Below are 25,204 nucleotides of genomic sequence, written 5' to 3'. Positions count from 1 at the left end.
CTACCCTGGTTTATACTGGTCTATACTGGTCCATACTTGTTTGTACCGGTCTGTACTGGTCTGACCTTGATGGAGATGCTGAAGTGCCACCAACCCCCTTAACTGGTCCTTACTGGTCCCACCACCCTACTCGCTGTTCTAGTGACCTGTACTGGTCCATACTGGTCCATACTGGTCTGTACTGGTTTTTTACTGGTCTATACTGGTCTATACTGGTCTACACTGGTCTATACTGGTCTATAATGGTCTGACCTTGATGGAGATGCTGAAGTGCCCCCAAGCCCCTTAACTGGTCCTTATCGGTCCCACTGCCCCATTCCCCATTCCAGTGACCCATATTGGTCTATACTGGTCCATACTGGTTTATACTGGTCTATACCGATCTATACTGGTCTATGCTGCTCTGTACTGGTCTGACCTTGCTGGAGATGCTGAAGTGCCCCCAACCCCCTTAACTGGTCCTTACTGGTCCCACCGCCCTGCTCCCCATTCCATTGACCCATACTGGGTCGTGGTGGCAAGAACCCCAGCAGGAGCCAGCTGGGGTCTTCCTGCCATTGGATGAGTGCTCTGGGAGGTCAGGACTGCTCACAGATCCAGATCACAGTAGCACATTTCCAAGAGCACTGTCAAATGGGAAGGGCAAAGCACAATTATTAGGAAGGAATGGAGCTTTTCTCAGTCAGTGTTTCCAGTTTCCTACTCCTGAGGAATCTGGGGGTTGAGAAATGGAAAAGAAACTCTCATGTTGGACAAGTCACTGAGACTCCTGAGCTGTAACTTGGAATGCACAAGTGCTTCTGTAAGCAACTTCCTAAAGTGCTTTCGACCTCTGCTCTGCTTTTGACAGAAGCAGGATCACTTCTGCTGGACCCATCTGTTTTTTCTTTTTCTGCCCTTTTCCACCTGCCTGAGGTTTCTCTCAGGTCAAAGGGAGAGCACAGACATTTGGATGGAGTGCTGACAGGGAAGTCATGAATGGATTTCTGATGTTGAGTCTACTGTTTTGAAATCAGAAAATGTGGTGCTGAAGTCATCGTTAGCCTTTGAGAGGGAAACAGGAGAAAAATCGGATAAACTTGTTGCTAAAAATGAGCTGCTTCAAACTGAGGTTGACCACCTTCAAAGTCTTGTTGCGCCAGAGTGCAGAGAGAATACTGTTGCTAAAAAAACAGGCTCCTGGTTTGGTCAGGCAACTTCCTAAACCAGTGTCTTACCCTGGCATTGAGACTTGGGAAACCACAGAGAACCCTGATTCTAAGTCTCAGGAGAGAAAGAAACAAGGAGAATTTGAAGTTCAACTGATGTTTCTAGAGTCTCCCAGCTTTCCTCACATTAATGAAAATAGACTGAGTGATCCCTGTGATAATGAACAAAGGGAAGATTATTCTTTACCTCCCTCAATTTCCTTTGTGCCTGATACTGAATCCACTAAAAAACCTTGGACTCAAAAAGAGAACCCGACCCAGAAAACAACTCAATTCATTCTGATTCAAGTGGTTAAAGAGCAGAAGCATTATGGCGATAAACCTGGACAAATTAAAAGCCAACCAGTGAAATCCTATCAATATATCACATACCTTGGGATTCCACTTTGTTCTCATCAACAGTTAATACAATTTCCAATGGATATGGGGACAAAATGTTGGCAGCAAAATGCCAAAGATGGGATTAAAACCCAGACGAAAAAGAATTAAAATCACTGGAGAAAAAGAAGAAACCAGTCTTCAACCAAGAGCTTCACCCTGTTACTGTTTTGTTGATATTACCTTTTTGCTTTTTATTCTAATAATCATATTATATGTTAAAATTTGGATGATTATGAAACAGTCAGCTCACTGATTACCCCCATCAATACTAGACGATGCCCGCAGTATACACCCGTCCCAGCCCCTCCAGGACCCTCAAATCCCATCCTGGTCCCACAGGACACTCCCAACTTCCCCTCAAACACTCCGAGGCCCCCAGATTGACTCCCAGATCCAGAAAACTCTTGCTGCCTGCCCATGGAGTGCCCAGTGTGGCCCACCAACTGCACCACAAAGCCAAAGCTTCCAGGCTTTCTTTCCTGGGAATTAGGGCTGTTGTTTCCTGTTTTCAGCCATGCCTCCCAACTGACAGCCCAACTCCCAAACTGCTAGCATGCCTGTTGATACAGAATTGTTAAAATAAACCTTGCCAGTATATGTTTTCAGACACCGATTATTTAGTGTCGTTTCACTTTAATCCACCCCAAGGGAATTATTAATAAAAACCTGAGTTACCCCCTCTCCCCTTTTCCTGGGGCGGGTTGTAACACCAATCAGCACTGACTCTGCCCAGTAGGCATAGCAAAGGAAGTTTCCTTTTGGTTTAGGGTTTAGTGTTAGGGTTAGGGTTAGGGTTTAAGGTTAGGGTTAGGGTTAGGGTTAGGGTTAGGCTTAGGCTTAGGCTTAGGCTTAGGCTTAGCCTTAGGCTTAGGTTTTGAGTTAGGATTAGGGTTAGAAAGGGCTAGGGTTAGGGTTAGGGTTAGGAAATTTAGGGTTAGAGTTAGCAAAAGTTAGGGTTAGGTTTAGGGTTAGCAAAAGACAGGGTTACTGTTAGGGTTAGGGTTAGGGTTACGGGTATGGGTAAGGGTTAGGGTTAGGAAGAATTTGTCTCAGTGCGCGATCTAACAGTCGCAGTTTTAGCCCATTCTGGACACGCAGCGGTGCCCAATAACCCCCTCTCAGGCTATAAGCCCAATTCATTGCCCACCGCTGTCAGAATCTTTTGCTTTTTCTCTTGGGTCTCTGCTTTTGCTGTTGCTGTTCTGTTGCGTGTCTGACAGAATACCCACCGCCGTCCAGTATGTACTCTGCTTCTATAGAGCACTGTCCCCTAACCCCAACATTAAAAGAGAGACAGGAAGCTATGCGCAAACCCTGTTCCCTAACCCTAACCCTAACCAAGAGACTGCAAGCTATGCGCAAACCTTTTTCCCTAACCCTAACCTTAAAAGTGAGAATGCAAGTTATGCGCAAACCCTTTTCCCTAACCCTAACCCTAAAAACGAGACTGCAAGTTATGCGCAAACCCTCTTCCCTAACCCTAACCTTTAAAAAGAGACTGCAAACTATGCGCAAACCCTGTTACCTAAACCCTAACCTTAAAAAAGAGACTGCAAGCTATACGCAAACCCTTTTCTCTGAACCTAACCTTAAAAAATAGACTGCAAGCTATGCACAAAACCAGTTCCCTAACCCTAACTTTAAAAAAGAGACTGCAAGCTACTAGGGTTAGGGTTAGGGTTAGGGTAAGGGTTAGGGTTGGGGTTAGGGTTTAGGGTTAGGGTTAGGGTTAGGGTTAGGGTAAGGGTTAGGGGTTAGGGTTGGGGTTAGGGTTAGGGTTAGTCAGAATCTGTCTCAATGTGCGATCTAACTATCGTGGGTTTACCCCATTCCAGGAACGCAGGGGTGCCCAGTAAACCCCTCTCGGCTATAAGCCCGATTCAGTGCCCACCGCTGTCAGAATCTTTTGCTTTTTCTCTTGGGTCTCTGCTTTTGCTGTTGCTGTTCTGTTGCATGTCTGGCAGAATACCCACCGCCGCCCGGTATGTACTCTGCTTCTCTAGAGCACTGGCCCCGCCCACTGGGTGGAGTCAAGAGGTGGAGTCCGTGTTGATTGTTCTGCGTCACTGGCTCCGCCTACTGGGCGGAGTCAGTGCTGATTGGTGTTACAACCCGCCCCAGGAAAAGGGGAGAGGGGGTAACTCAGGTTTTTATTAATAATTCCCTTGGGGTGGATTAAAGTGAAACGACACTAAATAATCGGTGTCTGAAAACATATACTGGCAAGGTTTATTTTAACAATTCTGTATCAACAGGCATGCTAGCAGTTTGGGTGCTGTCATACCACCATGTGACACAGAGATAACCTTTGGGGGGGGAAAGAAAATGCATAGGGGAGAGAAAGGCAGGATAAGAGCAAGGGAGAGTAAGAGAAAGAAAAGCTGAGAGTGGACAGATGTATATAGTCACCGCCCACGGGGTCCAGCGATGCTTCCATGTCTGTCAGTTGAAGTGGTGGCCTTGATCTGCCGGGGGTGAAGGAGGAAGTCCCCATACTCCAAGAAGTTATGAGTTATAGCCATGATTAGTGTCACGGACCATGCCTCGAGCCTCCAACATCTCGAGGGTTGCAGTCTCTCTTCTAAGGTTAGGGAACAGGCTTTGGGCATAGCTTGCAGTTACTGTGTGGACCAATTGTCAGAGACTGAAATGGTTAATGATTTATGCATTCTAGGAGACTTTTCAGGCTTTTGACTTGCATGATACCTCTGATGAGCAGTCGGGCCACTCCCTCCCTCCAGTGCTGACGGTGTGAAGCCCTGAAAAGGCAAGAACTGTGCTTACAGGCTTTTGACTGTTGATATATCTGATGAGGAATCAGGCCCCTCCCTCCCTCTGCTATGAGATGTTAGGGTTAGGGTTAGGGTTAAGGTTAGCAAGGGTTAGGGTTTAGGTTTTAGGGTTTACGGTTTGGGGTTTAAGGTAGAGTTAAACCATCATTTTCGGGGTATGGGCCCGATAGCTTAATTAGCTGACCTTACTAGAAAATAATATAGAGGGAGTATAGAGGATTTTGATTCCTTTAGTGTAGGTTCGATTCCTACTTTTCTAAAATTAGGAAATGAGAGGATTGGTATACCTCTATGTTTACTTTATCATAGTAACCCTTTTGGATTCAGGCACATTTCCTTGAGTGTCTTAGGTAGGGGGGTAGACCTGCATAGGAGATAGGAAGGCTGGTATGCCATAGGCATATGTTAGGGGTAAGAAGTTTTTTCAAAGCAAATGTATGAGTTGATCATATCGGAATCGAGGGTAAGAGGCGCGGATTCATAAGAATCCTGCGGAAAGGAGGAGGGTTTTTGTAGTTAAAGTAGGGAGAATGAGTTCTTGAGGGAGATTAAGTGAGCTGGGGTTTAGGAATAGAATGGTTGTGAGTGCATTTATTAGTATAATATTAGCATATTCGGCAAGAAAAAACAAGGCGAATGGCCCTGCAGCATATTCTACGTTGAACCCTGAGACTAGTTCAGATTCTCCTTCTGTCAGGTCAAATGGAGCGCGGTTTGTTTCGGCAAGAGTGGAGATATATCATATTATTGCTAAGGGCCAGGAGGAGAAAATGAGGTAGAGAGGTTCTTGAGTTGTAGCTAGGGTATTGAGGGTGTAGTTACCACTAAGGATAATTACGGATAGGAGAATAATGGCTAGGATAACTTCGTAAGAGATAGTTTGTACGACTGCTGGGAGGGCACCGATTAAGGCATATTTTGAGTTAGAGGCTCACCCTGATCCTAGAATTGAGTAGACTGCCAAGCTAGATAGAGCTAGAAGGAAGAGTATGCCAAGGTTTAGGTCAGTAAGGGGAAAGGGTAGGGGAAGTGGTGTTCAGATTGTAATTGCTAGGAGAAGGGCTAAGATAGGAGTAGATATAAATAAGTAAGGGGATGAAGTTGATGGACGAATTGGTTCTTTAATGAATAGCTTTACTCCATAGCAATAGGTTGTAAGAGGCCAAATGGTCCTACAATATTAGGCCCTTTTCGGGCTTGCATATAACTTAGAATCTTACGTTCAACTAGGGTAAGAAATGCTACGGCGATGAGGATGGAGAGAGCATAGGATATTGATATAATAAAGTAAGTGAGGGTTAAGTGAATTGTCATGTGGTTTGCGTTGGAGCTAGGGAGAGGATTTGAACCTCTGGGTAAAGGGCTTAAGCCTTCTGCATTTGCCAAGCTCTGCCACGCTAGCAGTCCTTTTCTAGGAGGGGGTTATGGTGGAGCTCTTAGTAATTTAGTTGGGTTCATTACTGGGTGCGAAGGTGTGCTTGTGGTTTAGGCCTTACTTCTTCGATCCTTTCGTACTAGAAGGAGTTGTAACATAGATAGAAACCGACCTGGATTACTCCGGTCTGAACTCAGATCACGTAGGACTGTTAATCGTTGAACAAACGAACCCTTGGTAGCGGTTGCACCACTAGGATGTCCTGATCCAACATCAAGGTCGTAAACCTCCTTGTCGATGTGGGCTCTTGAAGGAGATTGCGCTGTTATCCCTGGGGTAGCTAGGTTCATTAATCAATTATATTGGGTCTGGTTACTATTAGCACGTTGATGGGTAGTTCTTGGTTAAGATGGATTGTCTGATATTTGGAGGTTAAGTTTGTCTCCAAGGTCGCCCCAACCAAAAAATGCACACCAGCAAAATCCCGGGGGAGTAGGCCCTGTGGGTGAGTATTGTTTATAGGAGTGGTAGCAGATTTTAAAGTACCACAGGGTCTTCTTGTCTTATGGGGTTATTCCTGCTTTTGCATGGGAAGATCAATTTCACTGATTATCTGTAGGAGACAGCTAAGACCTCGTTAAGCCATTCATACAAGTCCCGATTTATGGGACAATTGATTGCGCTACCTTTGCACGGTTAGGATACCGCGACCGTTGAACGAATTGTCACTGGGCAGGCTTCACCTTTAATACTTGGTTTGCTAAAGGCTATGTTTTTGGTAAACAGTCGGGCCTTGGATTTGCCTAGTTCCTTTTACAGATTTTAATCGTCTTTGGGGGCGCTCCATAGGTGGGTTAACAGAGTTTTGGGTATAAGGTCTTGTTAAGGTTAAAAAATATCCTGTGGATTGTTAATAATGTTGTAATGTAAGCTTGCGCCATAGAGGGGATCCCTAGTTACTTATTTTAGCATAAATTCTCTTATTTAATATAAGTTGGCCTACTGGGGAAGAGGGAGTCATGAGGAAGTTTAGATTTTTTTAGGTGAGGAGCTTTGATGCATTCTTTAATGGTGGCTGCTTGAAGGCCCACAATTAAGCTGTAATTAAATTTATCCGCTAGGGGAGAGTGTATTCTTTTTTAAAGGAGCTGTACCTCCTTTAAATAGCCCTTAATTCACTTCATGTGGGTTGAGTGTAGTCCTGGGAGGTGAATTAAGAGGGAACTAAGATTCATTTCATAGGCAACCAGCTATCACCCAGCTCGATTGGCTTTTCACCATTACTAACGAGTCTTCCCACTCTTTTGCAACAGAGACGGGTTTGCTCAGTAGATAGCTGCTCGTAAGTAGCTGGCTTGGGTTTCGGGGAAGCAAGCTTAAATTGGCGTTTTGCTTGGGTAGTTCTGGCTAAATCATGATGCAAAAGGTACAAGGGTTGGTCTTTGCTATTTATTGCTTGGTTTGTCATTACTCTTTCATTTTTCCCTTACGGTACATGATCTCTATTGCGTCTTGAGTTTACCTTTCTATCGCCTATACTAGGTTGAGTGAGAGAATGTTTTGATTTAATGGGTAGTATTAACTTAGTTTCTATGTAATCTGGTAGAAGAGCTAGAGTTAGGCTTCAAGGTGATCTGATATGGAACAGATATCTTTCAGGTGTAAGCTGAATGCTTTAGTTATAGCTACGTCTTGGTAGACTAAGTGCACCTTCCGGTACACTTCCCTTGTTACGACTTGCCTCATCTCTAGCTTAGGGGTTTATTATAAATAAAATTAATCCTAGCTTGTGAGGAGGGTGACGGGCGGTATGTACGTGCTTCAGAGCCAGCTTAAAGGAGGCATTATTATCCTGCTTTACTGCTAAATCCGCCTTTTAGGAGTGATTTCACACTCCTTGTTGTGAGGTATTCTATGCTAGAAAATGTAGCCCATTTCTACCATCTCATGAGCTATACCTTGACCTGTCTTATTAGTGGGATGTTGCTGTTGTGCCCACTGTTAAACCCTCAGTTTAGGGGTGGGCTGACGACGGCGGTATATAGGCTGATTTGGCAAGGGATGGTTGGGTGTATCGTGGGTTATCGGTTATAGAACAGGCTCCTCTAGGTGGGTTTGGAGCACCGCCAAGTCCTTAGAGTTTTAAGCGTTTGTGGTCGTAGTTCTCAGGCGGATGCTTAAGTGGTGAAAGCATCGGGATTTAGGGCCAGGCATAGTGGGGTATCTAATCCCAGTTTGTGTCCTGGCTTTCGTGGAGTTTTGTTGATCATGAAACTAAGATCATTTCTATGGGAGTATTGGATGCATCTTGTGCTTATAACAGCTTACATTTCAGTCTTAGTTGAAGTGATAATGAAAAACCACTCTTTACGCCGTATAAAGTTAATTTGGGTTTCTTGTGTGACCGCGGTGGCTGGCACAAGATTTACCAACCCTGGTAAGTTGCTTTAACTAAGTCAAGTTTACACTTATTGCTTAATATTAATTACTGCTGAAAACCCGTGGGGGTGTGGCTAGGCAAGGCATTTTGGGCTGCAATTGGAGTGGTGTGCATGATGCCTGCTCCTGCTGTCTTTTTAAGGTGCTGAGGGCATTTTCACTGGGATGCGGATACTTGCATGTATATATTTGGCAAGAACTAACTGTAAGGTTAGGACTAAGTCTTTTTTGTCCTTGGGTATGTGTAATAGCCATCTTAACATCTTCAGTGTTATGCTTTATTGTAAGCTACAAGGACTAAGGCTGTTATAGGCATAGTGATTATTATTGGGGCTTGTTTTAGTTGTAGTAATAGTTGCTATTGATTTAGGATTTGTTTAGTGGTTGGAGAAGTAGTTCTAGTGGATAACAAAAATGTGTTGTTGAGAAGTTAGAAGAGTAGAAAGGGGCAGGATTGTAGTGTTGTGGGCGGGTTTGTTAAGGTTTTATGTTCTTGTAGTTGAAATTACAACGATGGTTTTTCAGGCCAAAGGTCTTGGATAGAGGCCAAGCAGGAATTGTTATGACGTACTTTATACTATTTTTAAGTGTTAGTTTTATTTTGGGAGGACTAGCAGTTGCTTCCAATCCTTCTCCATACTATGCAGTAGTGGGGTTAGTGTTGGCGTCTATTGTAGGGTGTGGATGGTTAATGAGTTTGGGGGTGTCTTTTGTATCACTAGTGTTATTTCTGGTATATTTAGGTGGGATGTTAGTGGTTTTTGTGTATTCGGTTTCATTGGCAGCAGATCCATTTCCTGAGACCTGAGGGGACTGGCAGGTTGTTGGGTATGGTGCTGGGTTAGTTTTAGTGTTGGGGGGTGGGGTGTTTATTATAGGGCTATCTGAGTTAGAGTGGTTAGGGATAAACACGGTGGATAGTGGGGGTGTTTTATCCGGTTGGATTTTGAGGGAGCGGCTATGTTTTATTCTTGGGGGGTGGGACAATTTTTAATTGCGGGCTGGGGTCTGTTGCTGACGTTGTTTGTTGTGCTAGAACTTGTACGAGGGTTGTCTGGTGGGGCAATTCAGGCGGTTTAAGGAGGTGTGGTTCAGAGAATAGTTTAATGAAAATGCCAGCTTTGGGAGTTGGTGATAAAGGTTTGATTCCTTTTTTTCTGAAGGGTTGGAAAAAAGTTTGGGACCAACTGTTAAAGGTGTATGTGGGTGGAATATTAGAGTAGTGGTGGCGATTAATTGGGGAGGTAAGAGGGTGAAAGGAAATGATGGGGTAGATTAAAGTGTAAACAAACAAATGAAGAAACGAATGATGAAAGGAAATGCTGGGGTAGATTAAAGTGTAAGCAAACAAATGAACAAATGAATGATGAAAGGAAATGATGGGGTAGATTAAAGTGTAAACAAACAAATGAACAAATGAATGATGAAAGGAAATGATGGGGTAGATTAAAGTGTAAACAAAGAAATGAACAAATGAATGATGAAAGGAAATGATGGGGTAGATTAAAGTGTAAACAAACAAATGAACAAATGAATGATGAAAGGAAATGATGGGGTAGATTAAAGTGTGTTAAAAAAATTTAACAAATTGATAATGCAAATGTCTTAATTGGAAAATTAGGGGAATGGAAAGTTTGTAAAATTTGAAATTTTTGTTAAAAAATTTAAAAACAAAAATTAATGATGAATAGAGGGAAAGTCCCTAGATCATTGCAAAAAATGACAAAATTTTTGTCATTTTTTGTGAAATTGACAACAAAAAATATGTCTGGCATGCATTAATTAAATTGCAACTTGATGAGAGACGTAATGGAAAAACCAAGCCAACAGCACGTGACAGTGCATCAGTGCAACAGTATGAGACCGAATAACACTTGAAACCATATTGTTGCCCGTAACAAAAACACAAACCAACAGAGTGTCGGTTTATGCGGTGCTTTATTCGGGGCCCCGGGAACCTGAGGACTAGCGTCCCAAGTCAGGATTCCGAAGACCTCCATTCTCAGTTCAGCTTTTATACACAAACAAGTTTACGTGCAGTTTCCACAGCAAAACAGTTACTTTCAGTTACAAACAAGCTCATAGCAGTTTCTACAACAAAACAGTCACATTCAGTTACAAACAAGCTCATACTTCATACTGATAACAATTAATAATCATCTACTCTAATCATAAATCTACTTAAGCTGTCTTACCCCTAGAAACTGATTAACAGACCCTTACCACATCCAAGGTAACAAATCATTATATACATGCTTGACTAAATCCTTTGATTGTTGTTGCCATCTCTTCAGCACATTCCATGCTCACAAACAAGGTTGCTAACTTACTACTTTGGAGTGCTGCTTTCTAGGCCTACTCTCCTACTAAGCCTTAGCCATTCTACTACTAAATTCGAATTATTCTGCAACAATATCATTAATTTTCACGCGAAAGTGAGAAAACCGCTCGCCGACCATAAGGGGTACATGTCAACCATATATGGGAGCCCCCTGGCAGAGCACTCTGAAGGGCTTATTGAGATCTACCCCCAAAAAAAACCCCAAAAGCTTAGAAGAGAGAAAATGCCTCAATCACGAGGTCCAGGTTGACCGAGCATCCCCAACCATTAGTAACGGAGCGCAAGTTTAGGAAAATTAAGCAAGTTATGGCCCTGACCGAGGAACCAGAGGCGACAAAGAGCAAGTTATGAGAGTGGGTTATTGGTGGAAAGGGAAAGAATACACCTGAAGGTGGACATGATAAACATTACTAACGCCGGGTTGCTGGTTTCTCGTGAGGAGTACGACTAATAAATAACCCAACACTTCTTGGTTGGTACATAGAGCAAGGTTAAGTGGTGAGTGGTCCATGGACCATGGATTTTAGGTTCTGTGACGTTCCTCGTATTGAGAAGGATTTTATGTGAAAATTAGCAGCCTTAGGTTTTAGTTCGTTTGGCGGGATTATTCCTAGACCATGACATGTTATGTCCTTGTGTGGGAATGTGCCTAGATCTGTGAATGACAAGTTTTGGATTGGATGGGAGATAGTAAGGAAATTTGGATGGTTTTTGCAATAATAGTATGTCAGATTTTCCTACATGCATGTTATGTCTAATGTGGTGGAGGATGCTATGCAAAGTAATACATACCGTAGGGTATGGGGGGGGGGCCCTCCCCTTGATGTACGTGTTGATTGGAAAGTTGGGGGGTGCTTGGATATTTTTTGGAAAACTCTAAGAAGGGGGCGGCCTTCAGTCTTTGGTTTACAAGACCAACGTTTTTTATAAACTATTAGAGTGGTTAGAGGTTGAGTATCTTATTTTCTAGGAGACTAGTAATGGGGAATAAGATGAGAATGATTGTGAAGTAGGTAGTTGAGGTGAGTTGTCCGATGATAATAAATGGATGTTCGACTGGTTGGCTACCGATTCATGTAAGGATTAAAAGATTTGTTACTAGGATTCAGAATAGAAGTTGGGAGAGAGGTCGGAAGGTTATAGTTCATTGCTTTGATATGTGGAGGAATGGGGTTAGAAATAGAATTAAGACGGAGGCGGCTAGGGCTAGGACTCCTCCGAATTTGTTGGGGATTGATCGTAGGATGGCATATGCAAATAGGAAGTACCACTCAGGTTTAATGTGGGGAGGTGTTACTAATGGGTTTGCAGGTGTAAAATTTTCTGGATCTCCTAAGAGGTTGGGTGAGAATATGGCAAGTGTTATTAGAGGAATAAGGAGGAACAAAAGGCCTAGAATATCTTTTATTGAGAAATAGGGGTGGAATGGGATTTTGTCACAGTCTGAATAAATACCTAGGGGGTTGTTTGAGCCTGTTTCGTGTAAGAAAGTTAAGTGGATGAGGGTGAGACCTGCAATTAAGAATGGGAGGAGGAAGTGGAGGGCAAAGAACCGGGTAAGTGTAGGGTTGTCAACTGAGAATCCTCCTCAAGCTCATTCTACAAGTGTTTGGCCAATGTAAGGAATTGCTGAGAATAGGTTAGTAATTACTGTAGCGCCTCAGAATGATATTTGGCCTCATGGGAGGACATATCCTACGAAGGCAGTTGCTATTAGAGTTAAGAGGAGAATAACTACTGTGTTTTAGGTTTCTTTACATAGGTAGGAACCATAGTAGAATCCTCATCCAATGTGTAGGTAAATGCATATGAAGAAGAAGGAGGCGCCGTTTGCATGGAGGTTTCGGATTAGTCAGCCGAATTGAAGATTTCGGCATGTATGGGCGATGGACGTGAATGCCAGGGTGATATCCGCTGTATAATGTATTGCTAGTAGGAGGCCAGTGGTGATTTGGATTGTTAGACAGAAGCCAAGAAGAGATCCAAAGTTTCATCAGGCGGAAATGTTTGGTGGTGTTGGGAGGTCAATTAAAGAATCGTTGATTATTTTTAGAAGGGGGTGATGTTTTCGTAAGTTAGGGGCCATTAATTCTTAGTTCTGTGTAAATAAGATTATAATTAAGATAGATAGAGCGAAGGATCCTAGATAGGTTTTGATTAGTCCGGAGTGTAGAGTAGTTGAGATTTTGGATACTTTGAGTTGAAGGGTCGCTAGTCCTTCTGGGCCTATTTTTTTATATCAGGATAGGTCGATTAAATGGGATGCAATGTTCTGGCCGTTGTTTAGGAGTTTAGTAGAGCTGAGGCGGTGTATAAGGGGGTTAAAATATCCTAGAGTGCTGGAGAAGTTTATAGTGATATTTTGTTTGGGGGCAGAGAAGGTATGTGTGAGTTTTGATAGTTCTAATGCCAGAATGATGCCTAATGTTGTAATAATGATAGCAGTGGTTTTTGTGACCAGTGGTATGGTTATAGGAGGGGTTTTTGTAGGGGAGATATAAGAGGTAATTAATAGACCAGCTATAATACTTCCGAGAGCGAGACGAGTAATTGGGTTTGCTGGGTTGTTTTCATTGATGGGAGTAATGGAGGGAATTCGGGTGTAGTCAGTTTGTACTAGTAGGGCTATACGTAGGCTGTAAGTTGCAGTAAAAGCTGTAGCTACGAGGGTTAGGAGGAGTGCTCAGGTGTTTAGATAGGAGGTGTTAAGACTTTCAATAATGAGATCTTTTGAGTAAAACCCTGCTAAAAATGGTGTTCCTATGAGAGCTAAATTTCCGATTGTCAGGCATGAGGTAGTTGTAGGGAGTAGTTTCTGTAATCCTCCTATTTTTCGAATGTCTTGTTCACCGTTAAGGCTGTGAATGATAGACCCAGAGCAAAGGAAGAGTATGGCTTTAAAGAATGCATGCGTAGAGATGTGTAGGAAGGCTAGTTGAGGTAGATTTAGGCCAATAGTGACTATTATTAGTCCTAGTTGGCTGGATGTAGAGAAAGCAATAATTTTTTTGATGTCGTTTTGGGTAAGAGCGCATGTAGCGGCAAATAGGGTGGATAGGGCACCTATACAAAGGCCCATAGTTAGGGCAATTTGGTTGTTACATAATATGTGGTGAGTGCGAATAAGTAGAAAGATTCCGGCAACTACTATTGTGCTGGAATGGAGTAGGGCAGATACAGGGGTTGGCCCTTCTATAGCTGCTGGGAGTCATGGATGCAGGCCAAATTGGGCGGATTTACCTGTGGTGGCTAGGATGAGCCCTAAGAGAGGGAGAAGGGATATTTGGTTTGGGGAGGATTGCTGTTGAATTTCTCAAGTGTTTATTGAGGATGCTAGTCATGCTATGCAGAGGATTAGTCCAATATCCCCAATACGGTTGTAAAGTACGGCTTGAAGTGCAGCGGTGTTGGCTTCTGCTCGACCGTGTCACCATCCAATCAGGAGGAAGGATAGAATTCCGACTCCCTCTCAGCCGATAAATAAGAGGAATATGTTATTAGCGATGATTAAGATGAGTTTTGCAATGAGAAAGATTAGAAGGTAAAGAGAGAATTTTGTGGTGTGGGGTTCTGAGGCTATATATCATGTTGTAAATTGAAGAATAGATCATGTTACGAATAGTGCAATAGGAAAAAACGTTAAGGAGTATTGGTCTATTTTAAGACTAAAAGGGATTTTGAAGTTCGCAATAAATTTTCATTCTCAATAGAAAGTGGTATTTTCCATATTTAAGTAGATGGAGAGGATTATGGGAATTAAACTAACTATGAAGGAAGTTTTAACAGTGTGTATGATGGTTGTTGGAGAGTTTAGGTAGTTTTTGGATAGGAGGGGGAGTAGGATGGGTATAGAGAGGGTAGCCAGGGTCAAGAATATAGAGGTGTTGAGGATTAATGGGAAGTCCATTACTTTTACTTGGACTTGCACCAAGATGAATGGCTCCTAAGACCAGTGGATTGCTATTATCCTTTAAAAGTAGGGGGGCTGAGGTCTTAGGCTCAGATGCAAGAGTTAGCAGTTCTTGTTGGTTAAACCTCCCCTCGGCAGGCAAGAAGAGTTTAACTTCTATTTTTAGGATCACAGTCTAATGTTTGGTTTAAAACTATGCTTGCATGTGGGAATTCCTGAGATTAGCTCTGGTTTTAGGATGAGGAGGAGGGAGGGTAGGATATGAAGTGTTATAAGGAGATGTTCTCGTGTATTTGAATTTTGGGTGGTTGTAATATAGGTTGGAGTTGGACCTCGTTGGGTTATAAGGAGTATGTAGAGGGTATAGGCTCCAGTTAGTAGAGTTGCGGCTCCGGTTAGGATAATGGTGAAGGTGGATCAGTTGAAGAGTGCAATTATGATAGTTAATTCAGCTATCAGGTTAGTGGTAGGAGGAAGGGCTATGTTTGTTAGGTTGGCTAGGAGCCATCAGATTCCTGTTAGAGGTAAAAGGGGTTGTAGGCCTCGTGTTAGAAGGAGAGTACGACTATGTATGCGTTCATAGTTTGTATTAGCTGGGCAAAATAGTATGGAAGAGGTGAGTCCATGTGAAATCATTAGGATTATGGCCCCTGAAAAGGATCAGTGGGTTTGGATTATTGTTGCGGCAATGACTAGACCTATGTGGCTTACTGAGGAGTAGGCGATTAATGACTTAAGGTTGATTTGGCGTAGGCAGATGGAGCTTGTCATTAGTGCCCCTCATAAGGCTAGGGTTAAAAATGGGTAGTAGAGGTAGTCTAATAGGGAGTTTGTAATTATTGAGGTACGCATAATGCCGTATCCCCCAAGTTTGAGGAGGAGTGCAGCTAGGAGTATGGATCCTGCGATTGGTGCCTCTACGTGGGCTTTTGGGAGTCACAGGTGTAGTCCGTAAAGGGGAGCTTTCACTATGAAAGCGAGCAATAGGGCTAGACTTGATATGAGGCCTGTTCAGGAGTTTGTAAGAGATGAGTGTGAAAGTTTTATTATAGTGATGTGTATAGTTCCTGTTTGGGTGTGAAGATAGAGGATCACTACTAATAGGGGAAGAGAACTAATTAGTGTATAAAATAAGAGGTAGATTCCAGCACTTAAACGTTCTGGTTGGCTACCGCATCGTGTGATTAGAATTAGGGTAGGGATTAGGGTAGCTTCGAATGCGATATAAAATAATATCAGTTCTAAGGCTGAGAAGGCCAAGATAATGAATGGTTGGGTGAGGATTATGGTTATGGTAAAAATATATTTTCGTGTGGGAGGTTCTTGTTGAAGGTGATTTTGGCTTGCCAGGATTATAAGAGGTAGAAGTCAACAAGATAGAACTAATAAGGGGGATGAAATTTGATCAGTTCCAAGTCATGGTGATAGGGTTTTGCTAGGGTAATAGGTTGAAGGAAGTCATTGTAAGCTAGCGGTTGCAATTAAGAGGCTGTGCGAGGTGACATTGAGTCATAGGAATTTTGGAGGAGATAGGAGGGTTATGGGGAGTAATATGATTGTAGGGAGAATAATTTTTAACATTGTAGAAGGTTTAGATTGTGTAAATGATCCGATCCGTGAGTTCGGGTGGAAGCTACTAGGACTGCTAGACCGGCGCCTGCTTCACAGGCTGAGAATGCTAACATAAGAATGGGCATTAAGGTGGGGAATGTTGTTTGGGTTTGAATAGGTCATATGGAGAGGGCAATGTATATTGATAGTATTATACTTTCTAAGCATAGCAGGGCAGAAATTAGGTGTATTCGGTGAAAGGCTAGTCCTAGACTACTTAGGGTGAAGGCAGAGTAGAAGCTTAAATGCAGAAAGGTCATTGAGAAAGTCACGGGGTAGGACTGTGGTTTGTTGAGCCGAAATCAACTGTCTTTGCTAGACTAACTTTCTGAAGTTATTCTGCTCATTCTAAGCCCCCTTGAATTCATTCATAAATTAGCCCTAGTGCGAGGAGGAGAATGACTGTGGAGGTTCATGTTAAGGTAGTGAGGGGGGAGAGGAGTTGAGTAGCCCATGGGAGGGGCAGTAGGAGGGCAATTTCTAGGTCGAACAAGAGGAATAAGATTGCGACAAGGAAGAATCGGATTGAAAATGGGAGGCGGGCAGAGCCCAGTGGGTCAAAGCCACATTCGTATGGGGATAATTTTTCTGAATCTGGATTTATTTGAGCTAATCAAAGGTTTAGTGAAGTTAAGATAATACATAGTGATAGAGAAATTGTGAATATAAAGAGGATGATGTTAATTGCCTTTCTCTGGTTTTGATCCAGATTTTAGAGATTGGAAGTCAATTGTAATTAATATACTAGAAGGGCAAGATCCTCATCAATAGATTGTTATGTAGAGGAACAGTCAGATAATGTCAACAAAATGTCAGTATCAGGCCGCTGCTTCAAAGCCAAAGTGGTGGTTGGATGTGAAGTGGAATTTTACGAGGCGGAGGAGGCAAATCAAGAGGAAGGAGGATCCAATGATTACGTGGAGACCATGAAATCCTGTGGCGACGAAAAAGGTTGATCCATAGACTCCGTCGGCAATTGAGAATGGAGCTTCATAATATTCTATTGCTTGAAGTGCTGTAAAGTAGAATCCTAATAGGACGGTTATAAGTAGGGCTTGGGTAGCTTGGTTCCGATTGCCCTCTGTAATGCTGTGATGTGCTCATGTGACAGTGACTCCTGAGGCTAGGAGGATAGCAGTGTTTAGTAGGGGGACTTCTATTGGATTGAGAGGTTTGATTCCTATAGGAGGTCATTGTCCTCCGAGTTCTGGAGTGGGGACTAAGCTGGAGTGGAAGAATGCTCAGAAGAATCCTAGGAAGAAGAATGCTTCGGATGTAATAAATAAAATTATTCCGTAATGTAAGCCCTTTTGGACTGTAGGGGTATGGTGGCCTTGGAATGTGCTTTCTCGTATGATGTCACGTCATCATTGGAGTATCCCTAGGATTATAGAGAGTAGGCCTAGGAGTAAGAGTTGGATAGAGTGGTGGTGAAATCATATGGCTAACCCAGAGGTAGTGAGGAGGGCGGCTGCTGCTCCAAAAATGGGTCAAGGGCTTGGGTCTACTATGTGAAATGAGTGGGCTTGGTGTGTCATTAAGGGTTAAATGTTTTCTTGTAAGTAAAGGCTTAGAAGAAGTACAAAGACATACGCTTGGATTATTGCCACGGCCACTTCTAGAATTGTTAAGAGGAGTAGAATTGTTCTAGTTAGAAGGGACACGGTAGGTATAATGGGAAGGAGGACGGTAGTGGCTGTTGAAATGAGTTGGATGAGCAGGTGTCCTGCTGTGAGGTTGGCTGTGAGGCGAACTCCTAAGGCTAAAGGGCGAATGAGAAGGCTTGTTGTTTCAATTATGATGAGGGCAGGAATTAGAGGTGTTGGGGTGCCTTCTGGTAGGAGGTGTCCAAGGGAAGCTGAAGGTTGGTTTTGTAGGCCTGTTAGCAGGGTGGCAAGTCATAGAGGGAAGGCGAGGGCTAGGTTTATTGATAGTTGGGTGGTAGGTGTGAATGTGTAAGGTAGGAGGCCTAATAGGTTAATTGTTAGAAGTATAATTATGAGTGATGATAGGATTAGGGCTCATTTATGGCCTTTTTTGTTTAATGGGGTTATTAGTTGTTTTGTGATTAAATGGAGAAATCAGAGTTGAAGAGTTGAAAGACGATTTGTAACTCATCGATTGCCAGGAGAAGGAAGTAATAGGGTTGGGAATAAGAGCGAGATGAGGATAAGGGGGATTCCGAGGAGGGTTGGGCTTATGAATTGATCAAAGAAGCTTAGGTTCATGGTCAGTTTCAGGAATGGGTTTTTATAGTGGGTAGTGTTTTGTTGGAGGGTGAGTTAGTTGGGGTAAATAGTAAGAGTTTAGGTTGAAGGATAAGAGAAAAAGTGAATCATGAAGTTAGTATGATAAAAAGTCAAGGTGCGGGGTTTAGTTGGGGCATGTCATTAAGGAGGGTGAATAATCCTCTTTCTCTAGTTTAAAAGGCTAGTGCTGGTTCATAGCTTCTTAATGATTAGGATGTTAGAAGTGAAGATCAGTTTTCGAAGTGTGTTAGAGGGGCTGATTCTACTACGATAGGTATGAAGCTGTGGTTGGCTCCACAGATTTCTGAGCACTGACCGTAGAAGATTCCAGGACAGGTTGTGATAAAGGAAGTTGGGTTCAGTCGTCCTGGAATTGCATTGGTTTTTACACCAAGGCTAGGAACAACTCAGGAGTGGAGAACGTCATCAGCTGTGACAATAATTCGAATTGGGGATTCTATTGGAATGACGATGCGGTTATCAACTTCTAGGAGGCGGAAATGACCGAGTGGTAGATCCATAGTTGGTAGTATGTAAGAGTCAAAAGATAAATCTTTAAAGTCTGTATATTCGTAGGATCAGTATCATTGGTGGCCAATAGCTTTGAGGGTGAGGTCAGGCTCATCGATTTTGTCTATCATGTAGAGGATTTGAAGGGATGGGAGGGCTAGTATAATTAGGACAATGGCAGGTAAGATTGTTCAGACAAGTTCTACTTCTTGTGCGTCGACGGTGTTGGAGGATAGTTTTTCTATAAGTATAAGAGCTAGTAAATACAGGACTAGGCTACAAATGGCTAGTGCGACTATTAGGGCGTGGTCGTGAAATTCAATAAGTTCTTCTATAATAGGCGATGAAGTGTCTTGAAAACCAAATTGAGAGTGGTTGGCCATGGAGTTGGGATGGGATGTACTGGGTTTTCACCTGTGATTTAGTCTTGACAAGACTATGTAATGATTTTACTAACAACCCATAAGAAAGAAGCATGAGTGGTTTGATGCGGTTGGCTTGAAACCAGTTTATGAGGGTTCGATTCCTTCCTTTCTTGTACTTGTGTTGCAAAGCAATTTAAATTAGTAGTAGAATGGCTAAGGCTTAGTAGAAGAGTAGGCCTAGAAAGCAATGCTTCAAAGTAGTAAGCTAGCAACCTTGTTTGTGAGTGTGGAATGTACTGAAGAGATGGCAACAATAATCAAAGGATTAAGTCAAGCATGTATATAATGATTTGTTACCTGGGATGTGGTAAGGGTCTGTTAATCAGTTTCTAGGGGTAAGACAGCTTAAGTGAGATTTATGATTAGAATAGATGATTATTAATTGTTACCAGTATGAAGTATGAGCTTGTTTGTAACTGCACCTGGTTTGCTAGGGAAACTGTAACTGTTTTGTCGTGGAAACTGCACTTAAACTTGTTTGTGTATAAAAGCTGAACTGAAAATGAGGGTCGGTGGAATCCTGACTTGGGGCGTTAGCCCGCAGGTTCCCGGGGCCCCCAATAAAGCACCGCATAAACCGGCACTCTTGGTTTGTGTTTCTTTTGGATTACGGGCAACACTTGGACAAAAGCTGGTTCTTCAAAGGTATGGTAGGGAGGAGGGCAGCCGTGAATTCATTCAGTGTTTGTGGAGGTAAGTTCTGGTTGCACTACTTTCCGTTTGGATGCGAAGGCTTCTCAGATAATGAACATTAGTATAATTACAGCTACTATGGAGATGAGGGAGCCGATGGAGGATAGGGTGTTTCATAGGGTATAAGCATCTGGGTAGTCTGAGTATCGTCGTGGTATACCAGCTAGGCCTAGGAAATGTTGTGGGAAGAATGTTAGGTTGACCCCAAAGAATATTACTCCAAAGTGGGCTTTAGCTCATGTAGAGTGAAGGTGTAGCCAGTGAACAGTGGGAATCAATGTGTGAAGCCAGCTAAAATGGCGAATACTGCCCCCATAGATAATACATAGTGGAAATGTGCAACTACGTAGTAGGTGTTGTGCAGGGCGATGTCTAGGGAGGAGTTGGCAAGAACGATGCCTGTTAGTCCACCAATGGTGAAGAGGAAAATAAAGCCTAGGGCTCATAGTATGGGCGGGTCTCATTTGATTGTTCCACCGTGTAGGGTTGCTAGTCAGCTGAAGACTTTAATGCCAGTGGGGATTGCAATAATTATGGTGGCGGATGTGAAGCAAGCTCGGGTATCTACGTCCATTCCAACTGCAAATATGTGGTGAGCTCATACGATAAAGCCCAAGAAACCAATGGATAATATGGCTCAGACTATGCCTATGTAGCCAAAGGGTTCTTTTTTACCGGCGTAGTAGGCTACAACATGGGAAATAATTCCGAATCCTGGTAGGATAAGGATGTAGACTTCTGGATGGCCAAAAAACCAGAATAAGTGTTGATATAAAATTGGGTCTCCGCCTCCTGCGGGGTCAAAGAATGTAGTGTTTAGGTTTCGATCTGTTAGAAGCATTGTAATGCCAGCAGCGAGGACTGGTAGGGAGAGGAGAAGTAGAACTGCAGTAATTAGGATGGATCAAACGAATAGAGGGGTTTGGTATTGTGAGAGAGCAGGTGGTTTTATATTGATTGCTGTGGTGATAAAGTTGATTGCCCCAAGGATGGATGAGACACCTGCCAGGTGAAGGGAGAAGATGGCAAGGTCTACTGATGCACCGGCGTGGGCTAGATTTCCGGCTAGGGGAGGGTATACTGTTCATCCTGTTCCGGCCCCGGCTTCTACTGTAGAAGATGCTAGAAGAAGTAGGAAGGATGGAGGAAGTAGTCAGAAGCTCATGTTATTTATTCGTGGAAATGCTATGTCGGGGGCACCAATTATTAATGGTACTAATCAGTTACCAAACCCTCCGATTATAATAGGCATTACTATAAAGAAAATTATAACGAAGGCATGTGCGGTGACAATTACATTGTAAATTTGGTCATCGCCTAAAAGGGGGCCTGGCTGTCCTAGTTCTGCTCGAATGAGGAGACTAAGGGTTGTGCCGATTATACCAGCTCATGCGCCAAAAATAAGGTAAAGTGTGCCGATATCTTTGTGGTTAGTGGAAAATAGTCAACGATTGATGAAAGTCATAGGTAAGATGTCTGAGTGTAGAAGCGTTAGGCTGTAGTCCTTTTTACAGAGGTTTGATTCCTCTTCTTATCGATTCTGTAGTGAAGTTCCTGTTGAGTTGCAAGCTCATTGATGTGCATTAAACATGCGCCGGGATCTAGTAGACAGAAGCCTGTTGGTTGGGGCATTTAGCTGTTAACTAAAATTTTATGGGATCAAATCCCATCTGTCTAGGGGGAGGTTCTAGCTTAATTAAAGCATCTGAGTTGCATTCAGGAGATGCAGGTTAGTATCCTGTGTACCTTAACAGAAACTAAGAGGGATTAGCCCTTGTTTAAGGCTTTGAAGGCCTTTGGTTTAAATAACCTAAGTTTCTAAGGGATTGCGAGTACTATGGGAGATAGTGGTAGGAGTATAATTGATAAGGAGGTAAAGGTTGTGGTTAGGGTGTTAGTTGGTTTGTTAGTTTGTCATTGTTTTATGTAGTTAGTGAAGTTTGGGGGTAGTGTGATGGTTGCACAGCAGGCCAGTCGTAGGTAGAAGAAAAGTCCAAGTAAAGAGAGTAGGGTAATAGCTGTGGTTACTACTGTTAGTTCTTGTTTTGTGAGCTCTTGAATAATTAACCATTTGGGTAGGAATCCCGTTAGGGGAGGAAGACCTGCAAGGGAGAGGAGAGTGAGCATAAGGATTGTGGTTCGTGATGGAATTTTGGTTCATGTGGATATAACAGTGGATAGTTTTAGGGTATTGGTTGTGTTAAGGATGAAGAAGATGGCGGAAGTTGTTACAGTATATAGATAGAAGGTAATTAAAGTCAGATTGGGGTTATAGTTGAGAATAATAGTTATTCATCCTAGGTGTGCGATAGATGAGAAATAAAAAGATTTTCTCTCTACTTCCTGTCAGCAGCGATACCTGGCCACTTCATGGGAAGCAGGGCTTCACCACACAGAGAAGCCGCTCAGAAGGCATGTATTGTAAAAAAATGGATTTTCCCCCTTTCCTGTTCCTTTCCTGAGCTCTTGTAGCTGAGCTGACGCCATATATTCTGCAATGTCCCTTTGGTCCATTTGGCTCAACTGACCTGTCTGTATCGCCTCCCATGATCTTGTCTCGATTCAGGGGACGAAGCCGACAATGTAGATGCTGCACCAGCCCTGCTCAGCAGTTGCCAAGGCACTGGTGTGATTAACCCCTTTGTAGCTCCCAATGCAAAGCACAGCACTGTGACGCCTGCAGTGAGAAAATGAACTCCAGCTCAGACAGACCCAACACATGTGGGATTCATGGGTTTGATCTAGGAAACCTGTCCCAAAGTTTTCACTGCCTTTTCCTCCTTGGACATTTCCTGATGCCCGGAGGAAGCTCATGTCCAACAGCAGCAGGCGACCCTTGTATAACAAGGAATGAATGATGCTCCTCGTGCGGTGGTGAGACAAAGAGAAGTTTATTCAAAATTCCCACTCTTAAATCCCTGCGTACCATGTGACTTCTTCAACCAATAGAGTTATATGTGACTGCGCATGTCCCCTCGGGCCCATCACCCTGACACATCCCCTGTGCATCCAGACATGCCTCCCACATATCCCCTCTCTCTAATATCTTAAAGAAGTCAGAAAAAGCAGTGCAAAAAACAGTGCAAACAACCAGAACATTGTAAACTACCAAGCTTCGCAGCGACCCAGCGCATTGCTTCGCTTAGCTTCTTAACTCTAATATAAACCTTTTAAAACCTTATATTCCTATAGGGTAGTGCAACTTGGATAATTATTTTATTAACTTGGGGCCTTTAGCCCAACTGTGTGTAAACTATAACTTTTATTAATCTGAGGGTTTTTTAATAACTGGGGATTTCAAACTTTATTCAAGAAACAGGGTAAGCATATCAAAACTCAATTCTTCCAAGGTGACCTTGTGGTGTAGGTAATGTGGTCTTGTGAGGTATTCTGTGTTTTTATGTTTTCCAGTCACACAACTCTCTTATTCACTCATCTCACACACGACGGCCGTCATTATTCACGCATACACATACACACACCAATATTTGCAGTTTGCTTGTTACCACATTGGTCATTAATATAAACTGAAACATAACATAACTGTTTTTAAACTCCTGAGTTATCTGGTTCCTGCAGCTGTGATTGTGTATCCAAATAGGGTTTTACACACCTGGAGGGAATCCACTTCAGTTCTTTTCCTGTTGCCACACAAGCGTAACCTCTCCCCAAGTCAGAAGATCTAAAGGTCCTGTCCATTGTCCCGAGATCAAATCTTTTACCATGACTAATGGCCTGGGAGAGGCAAACGCCTGAGATTTGTGTTGCTTCTCATATCTGCTTCTTTCAGCACTGTCACAATTTAAAAAATTGATAACATATGTGGCTTTCCACAAACGTTCTTGTGGACTGTATAGCTTCTCCCCCCCTCTTTGTTTTATTAGCATCTCTTTCAGTGTGCGGTGTGCCCTTTCTACAATTGCTTGTCCCGTAGGTGAGTGTGGAATTCCTGCAATATGTGAAATTCCCCATTCTGATAGGAAATTCCTTACCTTTTCAGAGACGTATGCTGGTCCGTTATCGGTCTTAATCTGTTGTGGAGTGCCAAGGGTAGCAAAACAGCTTAGCCAGTGTCTTATTACATCCTTGGCTTTCTCACCTGTGTGTGCTGTAGCAGTGATGTACTGTGAATGTGTGTCTACAGTTACATGTACATATTTCAAGGGGTCAAATTCTGGGATGTGTGTAACATCTGTTTGCCATATCTGATTGGATATTAACCCTCTGGGGTTAACACCTTCCTGAGATGGCATGGGGGTAATTTTTTGACAGTCTGGACAAGTCAATATGATATCTCGGGCCTGATTGATAGTAATTTTGAATTGTCTCTTTAGAGAGCGTGCATTCTGGTGGAATGGGACAATTTTGCTTGCTCAAGGGTCCTAGGTACTGTGTTGAACATTGCTGCTTTGTCAGCTTCTCGGTTCCCTTCAGCTATTGGCCCTGGCATGTCAGTGTGAGACCTGATGTGCATTATATAAAAATCAAACCTTCTGTGATTGACAAGGAACCAAATACAACGCATTTCAAACAACAAATGAGGGTTAGAAACATCCCGAAGAAATGAACATTCTAGACGTGAAACTAGCCCTGCAGCATAACAAGAATCAGTGACAATATTAACAGGTTGTTCAGAAAACTTTTCCAAGGCAATACGAATGGCAGCCAGTTCCAGGACCTGCACAGAGCATTGGTTCATGGTCTGTACTTTTTGTTCCCATTGTCCGGTATCAGGATTTATCCAAGTCACTGCAGCTTTCTGTGATCGCCCAGATGCATCTGTAAAAACTGTGAGGCCTTTTACTGGCTCACTTCTGCATCTAGTCGTGGTTCTTTAAGGCAAATTACCGATTTCTGCCCAAAGTCTGTGCTTAGGGAGATTAACTGAAATGTTACCATCAAAACCTGCTAAGGCAGCTTGGAACTCGGTGTCCTCAGCTAGCATCCAAGCTAAATTGTCCTTCGTGGCTGGAATGGAGATGACCGCTGGATCCCTTCCATCTAGTTCCTGTAATCGAACTCTGCCTTTAATAACAAGCTTAGCAAACATTTCATTAATTGTCCATACAGTTTTAGGTGGGGTGTGGGGCAGAAATAGCCATTCTAGAACCAGCAGTGGGTCCTTTTCAGTCTGGTCCCACTGGAATAAGACTGCAAATGGCTGGTACCTGCTGGGAATTAAGACCAGGCAGATTTGCAGTTCAGGATCTCTCCTTCTGCTCTGCCTAGATTCGATCGCCTTGGCACAGATGTCTAACGCCTGTTTGGCC

General features: G+C 43.0%; 1 pseudogene; it reads left to right on the top strand.

The window, feature by feature from the left end:
* The window catches only part of LOC127475776 (NADH-ubiquinone oxidoreductase chain 2-like), a 76,748-nt pseudogene extending 54,858 nt beyond the window's left edge, over positions 1–21,890 (top strand).
* Positions 21,891–25,204: the final 3,314 nt, after the last annotated feature.

Source organism: Manacus candei, unplaced genomic scaffold, assembly GCF_025592945.1.
Source record: "Manacus candei isolate 608988 ecotype Guabito, Panama unplaced genomic scaffold, ASM2559294v1 h1tg000047l, whole genome shotgun sequence".
Taxonomy (NCBI): Eukaryota; Metazoa; Chordata; class Aves; order Passeriformes; family Pipridae; genus Manacus; species Manacus candei.
This window is presented reverse-complemented; position numbering and strand designations above follow the sequence as displayed.